The sequence below is a fragment of the Zootoca vivipara genome, chromosome 6 (assembly GCF_965207765.1).
Source record: "Zootoca vivipara chromosome 6, rZooViv2.hap1.1, whole genome shotgun sequence".
In the NCBI taxonomy this organism is placed as follows: domain Eukaryota; kingdom Metazoa; phylum Chordata; class Lepidosauria; order Squamata; family Lacertidae; genus Zootoca; species Zootoca vivipara.
The window spans coordinates 85257158-85271806 of record NC_142589.1 but is presented as its reverse complement, the minus strand read 5'-3'; the positions used below and the strand labels follow the sequence as shown (position 1 = coordinate 85271806).

General features: G+C 49.2%; 1 protein-coding gene across 16 annotated transcripts in view; it reads right to left on the bottom strand.

Moving 5' to 3' along the window:
- GATAD2A (GATA zinc finger domain containing 2A) overlaps positions 1 to 14649 on the bottom strand; it is an 86642-nt gene that overhangs the window by 41989 nt on the left and 30004 nt on the right. For 12 of the 16 annotated variants that reach the window (XM_035117248.3, XM_088672911.1, XM_035117254.3 and 9 more), the window contains exon 2: positions 552 to 640. The gene's annotated coding sequence lies outside the window, so the exon portion shown is untranslated. Of the gene's footprint in view, positions 1 to 551; positions 641 to 4190; positions 4235 to 4462; positions 4621 to 14649 lie in introns of those variants that run through there. The other 4 variants (XM_035117247.3, XM_035117255.3, XM_088672912.1 and 1 more) reach the window with 3 other exon arrangements.

Genomic DNA, 14649 nt, shown 5'->3' with positions numbered 1-14649 from the left:
AAAAAACAAAACGGGAGACTCCAGGTTTAGTCGCCAGAACCAATTCTTATCATTTTTCTTTTTTCCCAGACACCAGGCCACAGTGACATCTTAAAATCCTCATCCTCAAGGGTTGTCACCAACTACGTTCTCCTCAGAGAAGACCCATTGAAATTAATGGATCTTACACAGTCAAGTCTGTCAGTAAGACAATAAGAATAGCCTGCTGGATCAGGCCAGTGGCCCATCTAGTCCTACATCCTCTTCTCACCAGATGCCCATTGTGGGAAACCCTAAGTCGGATTCGAGCACACGGGCCCCTCTTGTCTCCTGCTGGTTTCCAACGACTGCTTTTCGGAAACATTTGCTGCCTCCGACCGTGGCTAGCAGCCACTGATCGCCTCCTCCATCTCCATGAATCTCTCCAATCTTGCTTTAAAGCCATCCAAGTTGGTGGCCGTTCCTGCCTCCGGGGAGGAGTGAGCTCCGCATTCCAGTTTCTGTGGATCCGCTCTGAGTTTGACTACTGCTGGGCTCAACCCTCCAAGTCACACAAAACAGGAAGCTCCTACCTGTCCCAGCCGTTCATGGGTTCCCAGGAAAGGTCTGCTCAGTCCTTCCGAAGGTTGTTTTTGGGAGGAGGATCCCGACTACAAGAAACCTAGGGAGAAGGCAAAAGAGAAAAAGGTGTACTAGGTTACTGGTGGGGTAGGCAGAGATTTATACAAGAGGTTTGTAGACCTTAAAAAACATAACCTGATTGCTGCTGGATTTGGCCAAAGTCTAGCATCCTGTTTTCACAGCGGCCAGCCAGATGCCCGCAAGGAGGACCAGGGCAACCAACTCTCCCTGCTTGTGATCCCCAGCAATGGCATTCAGAAGTATTTACCGGCCATGACAGTGGAGGGAGAAGATAGCAATTGTGGCTAATAGCTACTGGCTTTTTTTTTTATAAAAAAAGAAGGGGTGGAGGATAAGCGCATGAACCCAACATGTTCCCTGTTTGTTTGTTTTGTATACCTCCCCATACCCACCAGTCTCAGGGTGGTTACAACATAAAAACACAAAATACACAATCAAAATAAAAACAAAAGCAGCCCAATTAGCACTCTGATGCAGAGATACGAGTACCCTGCTGAAATAAAAAGCTCTTCTCATCTGAAGCTGCCTTCGACCGAGATGGACAGGTGGGGTTGCAAAGAGCAGGATTTGGGAATGCCTGAGGCCTTGCGGGAATTGCTGGGACGCTGACTCTCCTCAGTCCCCACAGGCAGCATGACCAACGATCAGGGACAATGATGGAGCTTGTGATCCCCACACCACCCGGAGGTCCCCCACCTTAGTTTGCCCCAGGCTTCCCAGTCCAAAGGCCACATTCCCTTCTGAGGGTTTCTACCCCCCCCCCTCTATCCTCTATTCCAGGGTCTCCCAAACTTGAGAGTCCTGCTGTTTTTAGACTACAATTCACATCATCCCAGACCACTGGTCACTTTTATCCAGGGACAGTCCACATATCTATTGGCCTGTTCCGACCTCTTTTTCTTAATGGTGACACGGACCATTCATGGACGTAGGAATATTCTTCACAACTGTGAGCAGGGCGGGGAACGAAAACAAGTGACAACAATTCACTACAACGATGTTCACTGCTGCTGCTCAGGCGGCAATGCAAAACACATTTTGGTTCCTGAAATTCATTCCAATTGTGCAGATAAAATATAACGGATAGAATTCTACAGGATGCGGTATTAGTGTGTGAAAACAGTCCCGATCCAAGGATCCTCGGATGGTGGAGGTGTCAGGCAGCATCCTGGCACCAAGGCATCTTCGCTTGGTAGCAAATGGTTGAGAGCCAGGTGCAAAAAGCATTTGGTTAATTTTGAACGTTGTATGGCTTGGCCCCAGGGGTGGGGAGAGGGGGTGGAGAGAGAAAAGATTGTCTTGAAGTCCTAACAGAGTAGTTCTTTGGACATGGACTTGGCATTACTGTATACTCGGCTTGAAAAGCAAAAATGAAAGGAAACGACCAGCGAGAATGTACCGAGGCAAGAGGCTCTGCTTTGAGCCAGGAAGTTGGTGGCTTAGGTGTATCTATAATAAAGATGCAGCCCACCCACACCAGTCACCCACACTGCTTTTTCACACTGCCATCTCAGTAGTGGGGCCCACCTCACAAAGTGGTTGCAAGGCTGGTACTAGCTGAAATGGCCCTCCCTGTCCCAGTGTGCCGTCAGTGCTGTGAGCCGTGGAGAACCCCCAAAATCCGAGCCACGGCACCTCCACTGCCAGTACTTGTTGGCCAGGATTCTTGGTTTGTATCTAACCATAGCAATACTCAAAGGAGACCCATAGCATCAGAGAAAATGACTTATTTAGGCCAATTAATTCCAATGCATCTGCCTTAGATGCACCAGCCTCTCCAGGTGGCTTCCAACACATATAAAAACATAATAACATGTCAAACATTAAAGGGCTGCCTTCAGATGTCTTCCAAAAGTCAAATAGTTTTATTTCCTTGACATCTGACGGGAGGGCATTCCACAGGGAGGGCACCACTGCCGAGAAGGACCTCTGCCCTGCAGCCTCACTTATCGCAGGGAGGGAACATCCAGAAGGCCCTTGGAGCTGGACCTCAGCATCTGGGATGAACAATGGGGGAGGAGATGCTCCTTCTGGTATACTGGGCCGAGGCAGTTTAGGGCTTTAAAAGTCAGCACCAACACTTTGAATTGTGCTCAGAAACATACTGGGAGCCAATGTAGATCCCTTAGGACGGGAGTTATATGGTCCAGATGGCTGTTTCCAGTCACCAGTCTAGCAGCCGCATTCTGGATTAGTTGTAGTTTTCGAGTCACCTTTAAAGGTAGCCTCAGCGGGATGCAACCTCTTGCGGCAGTGCGTTCCACAAGCTAATCGGGATCTGTTCTGCACAAATCATTGCTAGGAAGCTGCAGCTCAGTGGTCGAGCATCTGCTTTGCCTGGTTCAATCCAGGACTTCTCCAGCTAGGGTTGGGAGAGACCCTTGCCTGAAGGGCTGGAGAGCAATTGATGCCACTCAGTGCTGGACTCTGTATAAGGCAGCTTCCTATGTTCCCAGTATATGCAGCCAGCATGGGCACTAATCAGGGGGGATGATAGGTAGGAAGTAGAGCCCAGCAACATCCAGAGCACCCCAGATGTTCCTCTATCCTTGGCCTATATGGAGGGACACACCTCTGGGGTATAGATGGGCGCAGGGTCCTACTCTGCTGCACATATGGTAAGTATCATAGAATCACAGAATTGTAGATTTGGAAGGGACCACAAGGGTCATCTAGTCTGACCCCCTGCCATGCAATAATCTCTTTGCCCAATGTGGGGCTTGAACCCACGACCCTGAGATTAAGAGTCTCATGTTCTACTGACTGAATTATTTCAGCATCCAAAGCACATAACCCAAATGCTCACTTAAATAATGCTCAAGAACACATCTGCAAACCACCAAGGTCGGGACAACGGACAGGTATATTACAGAAACCCAATCCTGGAGGGGCTCTGAATTCAAACATCCACCCCACCCCACAAAAAAAACAACCACATTTTAAGCAAGAAAACACACAAATTCCTGGCCCCTAGGGATCCAAGGATAGGCTTGAATAAATTAACTCTCCCTCCCACATCAGAAACTTGGGATAGGGCAGAAGTCCCCTCCCCCAACAGCTGTAGGAGAAGAGAGAAACCGAGTCTCATGAGAACTGGAGAACTGGCAAACGGTTCCTTTATACAGGGCCACAGATTATTTTATTATTTCATGAAACCTTGATCTTCTCATTTAAAACAAACAAAAAAACAGAACAATAGCATAAACGAGCCTCTCCTTGGGCAGAGTTTTGATCACAAACACAGCTGACACAAACCCCCAACTGCATAGGATTTTAAAACTAGAGTTGGAACACCTTTGCCCCACCCCACCCCCCAGAACCCCCCCCCAAAGTAGCATGAGACTGAAAACACTGTTTTTCAACAACAACAACAACAACACCCCAACTTTAAAACCCTTGTACCCCTTAGGATTCTGGAAGGATGGAAGTTGTGAATCGTGAAAGGTTCTGTTGCTGTTGAAACAGGAAGCCCCTTTGGGTGTGCCAAGCGAGGCGTAGAGTGGCATCTTTTGTAATATATATATATATATTAGGTGCAATGTTTAGGTATCTGGTTCCGTTCCACTCACATGCCGCTGTGCAAAGCAGACATTACCAGCTGCCCGGCTTTCTGCAGGTTCCCTCCTCCTGTTTCCCGGCAAACTCCGAGTCAACTTCTCTCATGCAACCTTCCCCACCCCACCCCAAACGAAACCGCCTTTTTGGGGGGAGGGGAGAGTGATTTGCAAACAAGAGAGAGGAAGAGAAAAAGGGGTCCAGCCGTTCCCCAGCTTTGGGGTGCAGAAGGGAATGAACAGAAAGAAGCAAGCCCAGCACCCCATACTACGGAACGGGGTGTTACCTATGCACGGAAAGTGTCTTGCATCCCGAGAAGCTGGGAGCTGTTTCTCCAGTGGGCGTTTCCGAAAAGAGGAGGAGAAGGGAAAAAAGAAAGAAAGAAAGAAAGTCAGGGATCAGACTCCCGGGAAGAAGCTCTCCTTCGCCTCTTAAGGGAGCCAATAAAAGGAGGCTGGCGGTTGTGCCCCTGTTGTAAGCTGGGTTTAAGCTTCCGGGGCAGTTGCAGGAATGACCTTAGGACTCTGAAGTGAGGGAGGGAGAGAAGGGACCGTCTTAAAAGAGGCAGGATTTGAAAGCAAGATTAAGTCCCCCACGCGCCTGATGCCATTATGCACAAAAGCAAAGTGTGTTTGTGGCACAGGAAGGGGTTTGGAAATGGATCCTGCGTGTGCCATTAGCATGGCAGGGAGGAGGGATTCCGCCCCACTCCCAATCGAGACAGCCAGTCAGTTACTGGGCAGGCAGGACTGGGTGGTTACTGTTGCTGCTGTTTGTTTGCTTGTTTTGCAAAAGTCAGCTCTAGAGGAGGATGGACGGTTTGGGATTTATTGGGGGTTAAGGAGAGCAGAGTGCGCTCAGAGTCCCAGGAGAACCTGCTTCGCTTTCGCACAGAGGACCCCCCATATGGAAACTCGGGAAGCCGCTTTGTGTCGAGTCCACCTGGCTCTCGGGATTGCCTACCCTGACTGGCAGCACAGGGGGAAGTTCCCAGTCCTCACCCAGGACCTCCTGCCTTTAAAGCGCTGCAAATAAAGTAGGATTCCATGTCCTCATCGTTCTAAATAAAGTGCTGATTCTGCTGGGAGTGAAAGAAGCTGCCCATGCAGACCAGCACTGCTTACACTGGCTGGCAGCAGCTCTCTCGGGTTTCAGGCAGGGAATGCAAAGCAGGTTATCTACAAATGAGCTTCGGACCCTCCCTAAACAGGAAGCTGTCTTAAGCGGAGTCAATGGTCCACTGAGCTCAGTACTGTCTCCACTGGCTGGCAGCAGCTCTCCAGGGTTTCAAACAGAAGCTATTCCCAGCCCTAAGTGGAGTTGCTAGGGACTGAACCTGAGACCTTCTGCATGCAAAACAGTTGCTATACCATTGCCCTTCCTCCTTAGGACATCCAAAGCAGGGAGTGATATTTTGCTGTCTATATGCCCTGCCATATCCTGGCTGGGGCCATTGTTAGTTGAGGTGGTCCCTTCAACATTCATAAGAATGCTGAGTGGCTCTGGATAGACTGCCTCTAACCATGGAGGTTCTGCTGGATCAGACCAAGTCCCCTCATCCTCCAACCAGCTGGAGTGGACCAACCAGCCCAACTCAGGGAAACCTAGAAACAGGCTGCAAAGGCAACAGCCTTCCCTGGTATTTTTGGTCTCCAGCTCCTGGGACTCAAAAGAGATAAGACTGCTCTTCAATATGGAGGCTCCACAACAGCCACCAGAGAATAAATCACAAAGCAGACTGAAGGGTCCATCTAGCAGGGTGGCTTGAACCCCAGACAGAACCCCAGACAGGGGCTAAGCAGGTGGCCATGGAAGGCAATAAGGAGGAAAATGAAGGCCACTGTCCTCCTGGAAATGGAGAGACCAAACACCATGCTAGTTTTGCCACACAAAACTGTGACCCCCCCCCCCCGGCACCCCTGAGACAGCCATGCTTTAATATTACACAGAAAGGTGAGGAGAGACCCCAGCTTATGATGCCAAGTGGGAATTTTTCATAAGTTTCAAACAAAGCACTTTGAGACAGGGGGTGGGTGGGTGGGGGGTGGGAAAGAGAGATACAGGTAAATTGTGGCTTGCTTATTTTTTTGTTTGTTTTAAAGGGCTAGGCCCAAGATTAAATGACCTGTTGCAACAGCTTTGCAAAACTTTGTAGGAGCAGTAAGTGGTGGAGAGGGGTTTATGAGGATATTTCAACTAGGGAAGCTTTCTGGTTTCTTTAAAGGTGTTGTTTGCATAGAATCCCTCCCTGCAGCTGGATCAGACCAAAAGGAGACCCACCTAGTCCTGCATCTTGTCATCACAGTGGCCAGCCAGATGCCCCAATGGGATGCCCACAAGCAAGCAAAGACAACTCTCCCCTCCTGTGGTTTCCAGTAACTGGTATTCAAAGCACCTACTCTCTCCCAACTGTGAAGACAGAGCATAGCCCCCCCTCCTCCTCCATGACTCATAAATGGATCCTTAAACCAAGGTCTGAGGCTCCAAAACTTTGGCCACCTCATGAGAAGAGAAGACTCCCTGGAAAAGACCCTGATGTTGGGAAAGATGGAGGGCATAAGGAGAAGGGGACGACAGAGGACGAGATGGTTGGACAGTGTTCTCGAAGCTACGAACATGAGTTTGACCAAACTGCGGGAGGCAGTGCAAGACAGGAGTGCCTGGCGTGCTCTGGTCCATGGGGTCACGAAGAGTCGGACACGACTAAACAACAACAAACCAAGGTCGCAACCGCCAAAACAGAATGTCTAGCTGCCATTTTGGGGGCAAGAAGGCTCTCAAGTCTTATTTTTCAAAGGATGGACTGACTGCGATTGATTCTCAGTTAAATATCTGGCTAGTTCAGAGGACAACCTTGAGCTGGGTTAAGAGCAGGCATAGGCAAACTCGGCCCTCCAGATGTTTTGGGACTACAACTCCCATCACCCCTAGCTAACAGGACCAGTGGTCAGGGATGATGAGAGCTGTAGTCCCAAAACATCTGGAAGGCCTGGTTAAGAGCTTTGAGAACTTAAAGAGGAAAAGTAACTTGATCCAGGGACGACCCACATAACTATTGGTCTATTCCGACCACTTTTTCTTTATGCTGACTACTCCTGCTCAGGCTGCACACAAAAAAAGCATTTTGGTTCCCGAGATTCTTTCTGACAGTGCAGATAAAATATAATGGCTAGAATTCTACAGGATGGGGTATTAAGTGTGTGAAAACAGCCCTGATCTGAGGATCACCTTCAGATGGTGGAGACATCAGGCCCCATCCTGGCACCCAGGCCCCATCAATTGGTCGCAAGTGGCCAATATTCAGGTGAAAATTGTGCTTGGCGCCTGGCTGATTTCGAACACTGGTTCTCACAGGAGCCAACCAGGAGCCTGTGGGGAACCTCCAAGCAGGACCTGAGCACAAGAAGTTTATGAAACTATGCATGGAAGTTTATGAAACTATGCATGGCATAGAGGAAAACTTCTCTCTATTCACTTCCCCTATGCCATGCATAGTTTCATAAACTTCCAACAGTCTTACTTCTTTCTTGCCGTTTCTCTACACAACCCCCCCCCCAAGCACTTGGGGGGAGTGCAGAGGGAGGCTGTGGAGGGGTGTGGCCTGGGGCAAGTTTCAAGGGGCAAACACAGAGGCTGGGGAGGGGGGGTATTTGGCCCCTCAGGGGCTGAGGTTCACAATCCCAGATTTACAAAGTGGTGTTGAATTTCTCCCTTCCAAGGCCAAATGACAAATCTAGTATGTGCAGCCAGGGGAGGGAGGGAGGGTCGGTATTCTGTGTTATTAGCCACAATGGCAGCCCCAGGCCTCTGGAATCAAGTTACCAGCTGAAATCACGACAGGGTCTCAGTGTTTTCGGCAGCTACTAAAGAATTTTGCATTTAAGGCCCCCTTTCCTTGAAGCAAACATTAATTGTGCACTTGTAGAAACGGTACTTGTTGATTTTCAAGAGTTTGGGTTCTTTTTTTCCATTTCATCTTATTGAATGCTAATTCAGCAGCTGCCAACTGTTTATAAAATTGTTAAGATGGGCTACTAAATAAACAGAACCTTCATGTGACAAGGAAATATACCCCAGAACATCAAAAGCTGGGAGAGACACTGGAGGTGAAGCCCATGGCTGTCCAGCTCTTCTTAATGGGCTTTGTGGAAGCATTTGATGAACTTCAGAAAGAAGCATCTTGTGCCTCCCCACCACCCGACTGAAACAGAAAACTTGCTCTTAAAATCTAGGAGGGTCCCACCATATGCTGAAAAGTTAGGTGATGATCCATCAGAGCATACAATAAGAACATCAGAAGCTGCCTTTTATCAGGTCAGTCCCACTGGCTCCATCAGAATTTCTACACTGACCGGCAGCTGTTCTCCAGAAGTGTCTGAAATCCCCCAGGTGCATTTTGCGACTGGCATCTCCACCTAGCTGGGTCCTCCAGCTTTCTTAAGCAGGTAACCAGCAGAGCTTATTTATTACCTTTTTCTCCCACCTTTTTCTCCAAGGGGTGCATGATTCACCCTCGCTACGATGACCCTGTGAGGTAGGTTAAGAGGCTGTGACTGGCTTAAGGTCACGCAGTGAGCTTCATGACCAAGTGGGGATTTGAACCCTGATCTCCTTGTCTGACCCAAATCACTATACCACACTTGCTTCCTAGAGTACTTTTGCTATGGGGCAGTACTTTTGCTAGAGTACTTTTGCTATATAAATTAAGTAGGTAAATAAATAAATAAATATGGGGAAAGCTAAATGTCACATAGAGAAGGATCTGAAATATTTTCCTGGAAACCTGAATTTGCTTTATTTTGGATTGTTTTGTTTGATGTTTTAATGGGTTGTAAACCGCTTTGAGGTTTTTCCTTTAAAATACTGTATAAAGCAGCATAGAAAATGAACTGAACAACAACAACGGGGGGGGGGGGAATGGAGAGTAGACATTCTGCTGTAGTGACCACAACCCAGGTTAAAGGTGCTATCTGGCAATTAGCTTATATACCGTGTTTCCCCCTTTTTAAGACACCGTCTTATAACTTTTTTTCCTCAAAAAAAACACAAGGTGTCTTATTTTCAGGGGATGTCTTAATTTTTTAATTAGATTTTTGTTACGGTTTTTATTATGGACCCACCCTGGGGAGCAACTTCTTTTAAAAAGAGACAAGGGAAAAAGTGCCCTCTGTTTTGCAACACGCTGCCTATGCTGCAGGAGGGAGGGCACTCTGTACCTGCCCAGAGACCACCACCATCACCCTCACTCCTAGCCACCAGAACGCCAGCCTTGCAAAATCCTCCCTAAGAGATTATGTTTATGTAAGAAGCATTCACCGTGCATGTCCAAAGGCAACCAGTGCAAAGGCAGTGGTGAGGGAGGCACTTTGTGCATGCTCAGAGACCACCCCATCCCGAGCTATAAACCCACTCTGGCTTTCCAAGACGCCTTTTCCCCGACACTGGACTGGGGGATGGGAAGGGAGTGTCTCTCTGTGCATGCTCAGAGGCAGCCTCGTTCCCGTGCCGCTATGGAAGGGGAGGGCACCCACCCAACCACGATCCAGATCTTGGCCACAACGAGGTGCCGTGCGCCGGCGGTGGACTGAGCCGGAGCCCCTGGCGCAGGCCGGCGCAGGCCAGCGTGGAGCCCACTACTGGCCCCGCCGAGCGCAGCCACGGGCCTATCGCCCAGCCCGCCTGCTTCCCGCTCCCCTGCCCACAAAATTCCGGCAGCGGCCATGCAGCCCACGATGCTCCGGCGCCGCGAAAGGGGCCAGCAGCGCTCCCGCCGCCGTCCGGCGCCCTGGCAGGGCCAGCGGGCCTCCGGCTGCCGCTCTGCCTCGGGCCATGCAGCCCACAACGTTCCGGCGGTGCGGAAGGGCCAGCGAGCCTCCGGCCGCCGCTCTGCCTCGCCACTCCGGCTGGGCACTCTGCTCTGCAGTCGCCTGTTCCGGCGGCAGGGCAGCAGGCCTCCTCGGCCGGGCGAGGAAGAGGTCAGGCCGCTGGCTGGATGCTTCGCCTGGCGCTGCCGGGCGCTCCGAGCTGCGGAGCGCTCCACTTTGCAGCCGCCTGTTCCAGCGGCGGGGCAGCAGGCCTCCTCTGCCAGGCGCTCCGCGCGCTCGGCGCTGCGGAGCGGTCCACTTTGCAGCCGCCTGTTTCGGCAGGTGGCTCGCCGCTGCAGCAGCCGGATCCAGGCCCCGCTGGCTGGCTGGGTCCCGCTGTACACGGTATGGAGGTATGTCTTATTTTCGGGGGGTGTCTTAAATTTAGCAACTGCTACAAAATGCTGCCATGGCTTACTTTATGGCTACGCCTTAAAAAAGGGGAAACACGGTATACACCTGAGTTTCTAACACTGCTCCCCAGGGTTCCAGGAAACAGCCTTTCCCAGCTCTTCCTGGAAATGCTGGAGATCGAACCAGGAGCCATCGGAATACAAAGCATTACTCTGCCACTGAGGTACAAAGTATTTCAGTCCTCAATGTTCCAAATAGAGCTGATTTACACAGGAAGCCACCCTATACTCATGTTGCCCTCACTGACTGGCAGTGGCTCTTTATTCGTTGCCATGAGGACTGCAATCTTGCGCTTTATTTTTAGGGAAGGGGCACAGGTGTATACACAAGGCTCCAGGTTCAGTCCCGAAAGGCACCTCTGGGTAGGGGTGGGAAAGATACCATCCGTATTTTTCTGTCCAAAAGATGCCCCCATGTATAAGACACCCCCTATTTTGGGGGACTCAGATTTAAGAAAATTGGGGGGGAGTGCATCTGTGTATAAAATGCCCCCTAATTTTAACATTATTTTAAAGGGGGGGAAACCTAGTCTTATACACGGAAAAATATGGTATCTGTTGCCTGAAACCCCGGAGAGCTGTGCTGCCAGTCAGTGTGGACAATACTGGTGTGGTCCAATTCAGCATAAAGAGTAGAGCTGGGTGATGTATCGATATATTACCCCAAACCGGTTTGAAGTCCCTATCATGATATTGGTTTCATAATTCCTGACCTGGCAATATATTGCGAATCACGATGTGTGTGTGCGCACTATGCAAAAATCACGATGTGGGGAAAATTATGAAGCCAGCCAATGCATCTACACAGCTCCATCCTTATTTCAGACATTGTGATATATCAGTATATCACGATGTTTGGCTGGTGATATATCGCGATGTTGAAAAGCAGGTATCGCCCAGCTCTAATAGAGGCAACTTGCTCTCATCCCAGCAAGCCCCTTGTGATGGCAGCTAGAGCTTTCCCGCAGCATCCTTGACTTTCAGAGACAGCAGGAGTTTTCGCTCCTGGTTCCCCAGTGGATTGCACAAGGAGAAGGCCTTAAAATGGTCACCGTAACAGTATGTTGGCACCAGCCCAGGACTTAATATAGCAGAGCCACACCCACTTCTTCGGGCCTAGTGTGTGTACGTGTGTGAAAAAGAGAGAATGGAGCTGTGATCACCTCCTCCTAAAGCAAAAACAACAAAAAAAAAGTCATTGTCTCCCCCACTCCTCATTCCATCCTCACCCACCACCAGGTCAGACACGGGGGGGGGGGGAACCCCAAAAGTTTGACATCCTTGCCTGCCTGCCTTCCCTTCACTAAAGGCGTGTAAATAGGGTGTTTATATATGAGCACAGGAAGAAGATGGTTCACTTGCTGCAAAAGAGATGAGGAAATAATTTTTAAAAATCCATCTGGAAATGAAAAATGGTTTGCCCTGATGAGATCATAATCATTTCTTTTAAGGGGAGGAAGTTGAAGACCACTGGAAATAAGTGTCTGGGCGGGTGCTCAATATGGAGTGCCCTGGAACTGGATCTGGCCAAAGGGGGCCCATCTTGTGCAGTCCCACCACCACCCCATCCTCGCCAACCAGATGCTCCCAATGAGAAGGCCACAAGGACTGGGGCACAAGAACCAGCAGCATTGTTCGGAGGTAGACTGCCTCAGACAGTGGAGGGAGAAGTAGTGGCCAGTAGCCCCCGAGAGACTTCTCCTCCATGTTTTATTAATGTCTTATTAATTCTATTTATAGAATTTGTTAAAAGATAAACAATAATCCAACAACATTTCAGGTTTTGCAATCAGTCGGTCAACCTAGGACTTCCCCTCCCTCCCCTCCATGGTTTCCCCAAAATGTCAATTTTTGTTGCATATTACTGTATATGCCGGCGTATTAGGCGACTGGGCGTATAAGACGGCCCCCTAATTTTTAAGCGAAAATATTGACATTCAGTAAAAATATAGACTCACTGAGCGGCACCAGAAATCGCGTCTGCCCAGCCGCAGAAGCAATTTCTGGCGCTGAGGACATTTTGGACATGGGCAGTGCGGCACCAGAAATCGCTTCTGCGCGTGTCCAGACGCGATTTTCGGCTTCCGCATATGCTCAGAAGCAATTTCTGGCGCTGCGGACATTTTGGATATGGGCAGCGCTGCCCATATCCAAAATGTCCGCAGCGCCAGAAATCGCTTCTGAGCATGTGCGGACATGCGGACACGCTCAGAAGCGATTTCTGGTGCCACTCGGCGAGTCCCCACACCGCGCTTATTCTTATTTCTGCAGCCAAGGGAGAGGAGGAGGCCGTCCCTGCTGCCGAGCCCACCCACTGCCCTCCACGGTGGAGGAGACACGGAGGGCAGGTGAGGAAAAGGTGACGGGGAGCAGGCGGGCGGGAGCCAAGAGCCACTACCCCTCTGTCGGGCGTAAACCAGCGCGCACGGCCCTTTTTACGCGCCTGGCAACTTCTGTCTTTCACACGCAGATTCGTATATCCGACGTATAAGATGGCCCCCAACTTTGAGACAATTTTTCGGGGTTAAATGTTGTCTTATACGCCGGCATATACGGCAGTTACTCCATGCCTTTGCTTGTACAAAAACAAACAAAAAACTCCACAAAACACAAAACTCCACCGTCCTTCCCATTGCTGTTCTCAGTCAAATCCTATTTGTGTCTTAATACATTTACACTGAGTTTTTAAATAATCTACAAACATTTTCCAATCCTCCTCAAAGTCAGTCTCTCTTTTTTATCTCTAATTTTAGAGAATTCTGCCAATTCCAACTGCCACTCCTCTTTCGTAGGCTTCTCCCCGCCATTTTTGTGCTTATAATATTTGAGCTGCCATTGCTGTGTAAAGAAATAGATTTACCTGGTTTTTGAAGGGGACATCTGTTCCCATTATCCCTAATAAAGAGGCTTCTGGACTTTCTGGGAGAATTACCTTAAATCTCTTTTTTATCTCATTATAGATCATCTCCCAAAAGTAGTTAGCCACTTTACAGGTCCATCACATGTGATGAAACGAGTCTTCTACTTCTTCACATTTCCATCAGATGTTTGACACAGATTTATGCATCTTTGCCAACTTAACTTGGTGTCAGGTATATCATTTGCATTAAGTTTTCCCTCAAAGTATAACACTTTCCCCATGATTCTATGTCCCTCATCCCTAGACCCCTCCATGCATTTGTCTAAGAGCCCAGCAGGCCCTTCAAAGCAGTGTTAGAAACACATATATAAGCTAGGCCGGGGGTCAGCAACCTTTTTCAGCCGTGGGCTGGTCCACCGTCCCTCAGACCATGTGGTGGGTTGCACTATATATATATTTTTTTTGGGGGGGGGGAAATGAATGAATTCCTGTGCCCCACAAATAACCCAGAGATGCATTTTAAATAAAAGCACACATTCTACTCCTGTAGAAACACCAGGCAGGCCCCACAAATAACCCAGAGGTGCATTTTAAATAAAAGGACATTCTACTTATGTAAAAACAGTAGGCAGGCCCCACAAATAACCCAGAGATGCATTTTAAATAAATGGACACATTCTACTCATGTAAAAACATGCTGATTCCCGGACCGTCCGTGGGCCGGATTGAGAAGGCGATTGGGCCACATCTGGCCCACGGGCCTGAGGTTGCCTACCCCTGAGCTAGGCGCATGCAGGAGACAGACCCAGATGAGAGTCCTGCCAACATTAAAAAGACCAGCTCCATCAAGGCTCCTTTCCCACAACTGTCTCCAGGCAGCAGCTATCCCATTAGGCTGCCTCCGGGGGGGGGGGGGGAGACAAGAACCAGGACTCTCTCCATCAGCAACTGCTGAAAGACCAGCTCAATTAAGCACATCCTGCCCCTGGACTGCTTCTATGCCAGCTGGCCATTCCAAGAAACTACTGTGTGGGAATCGGTGCCCGGGTTTGCTTTCTTCCTCTGCCCTCCCTATCCCTTTTGCCTTGCGTGTCGTGTTGTTGTTTTTTTAATACAGATTGCAAGTCTTGGTTTTACGTAAGCCACTCCAGGAACCTTTTTTTGGCTGAAGAGCAGGCTATATTATATTATATTATATTATATTATATTATATCATATCATATTATATTATATTAATTATACCCTGCCCATCTGACTTTGCTTCCCCAGCCACTCTGGGCAACTTCCCACAAATGCGCTTAAATAAATAAATAAAAATCAAACAACATAAACAACA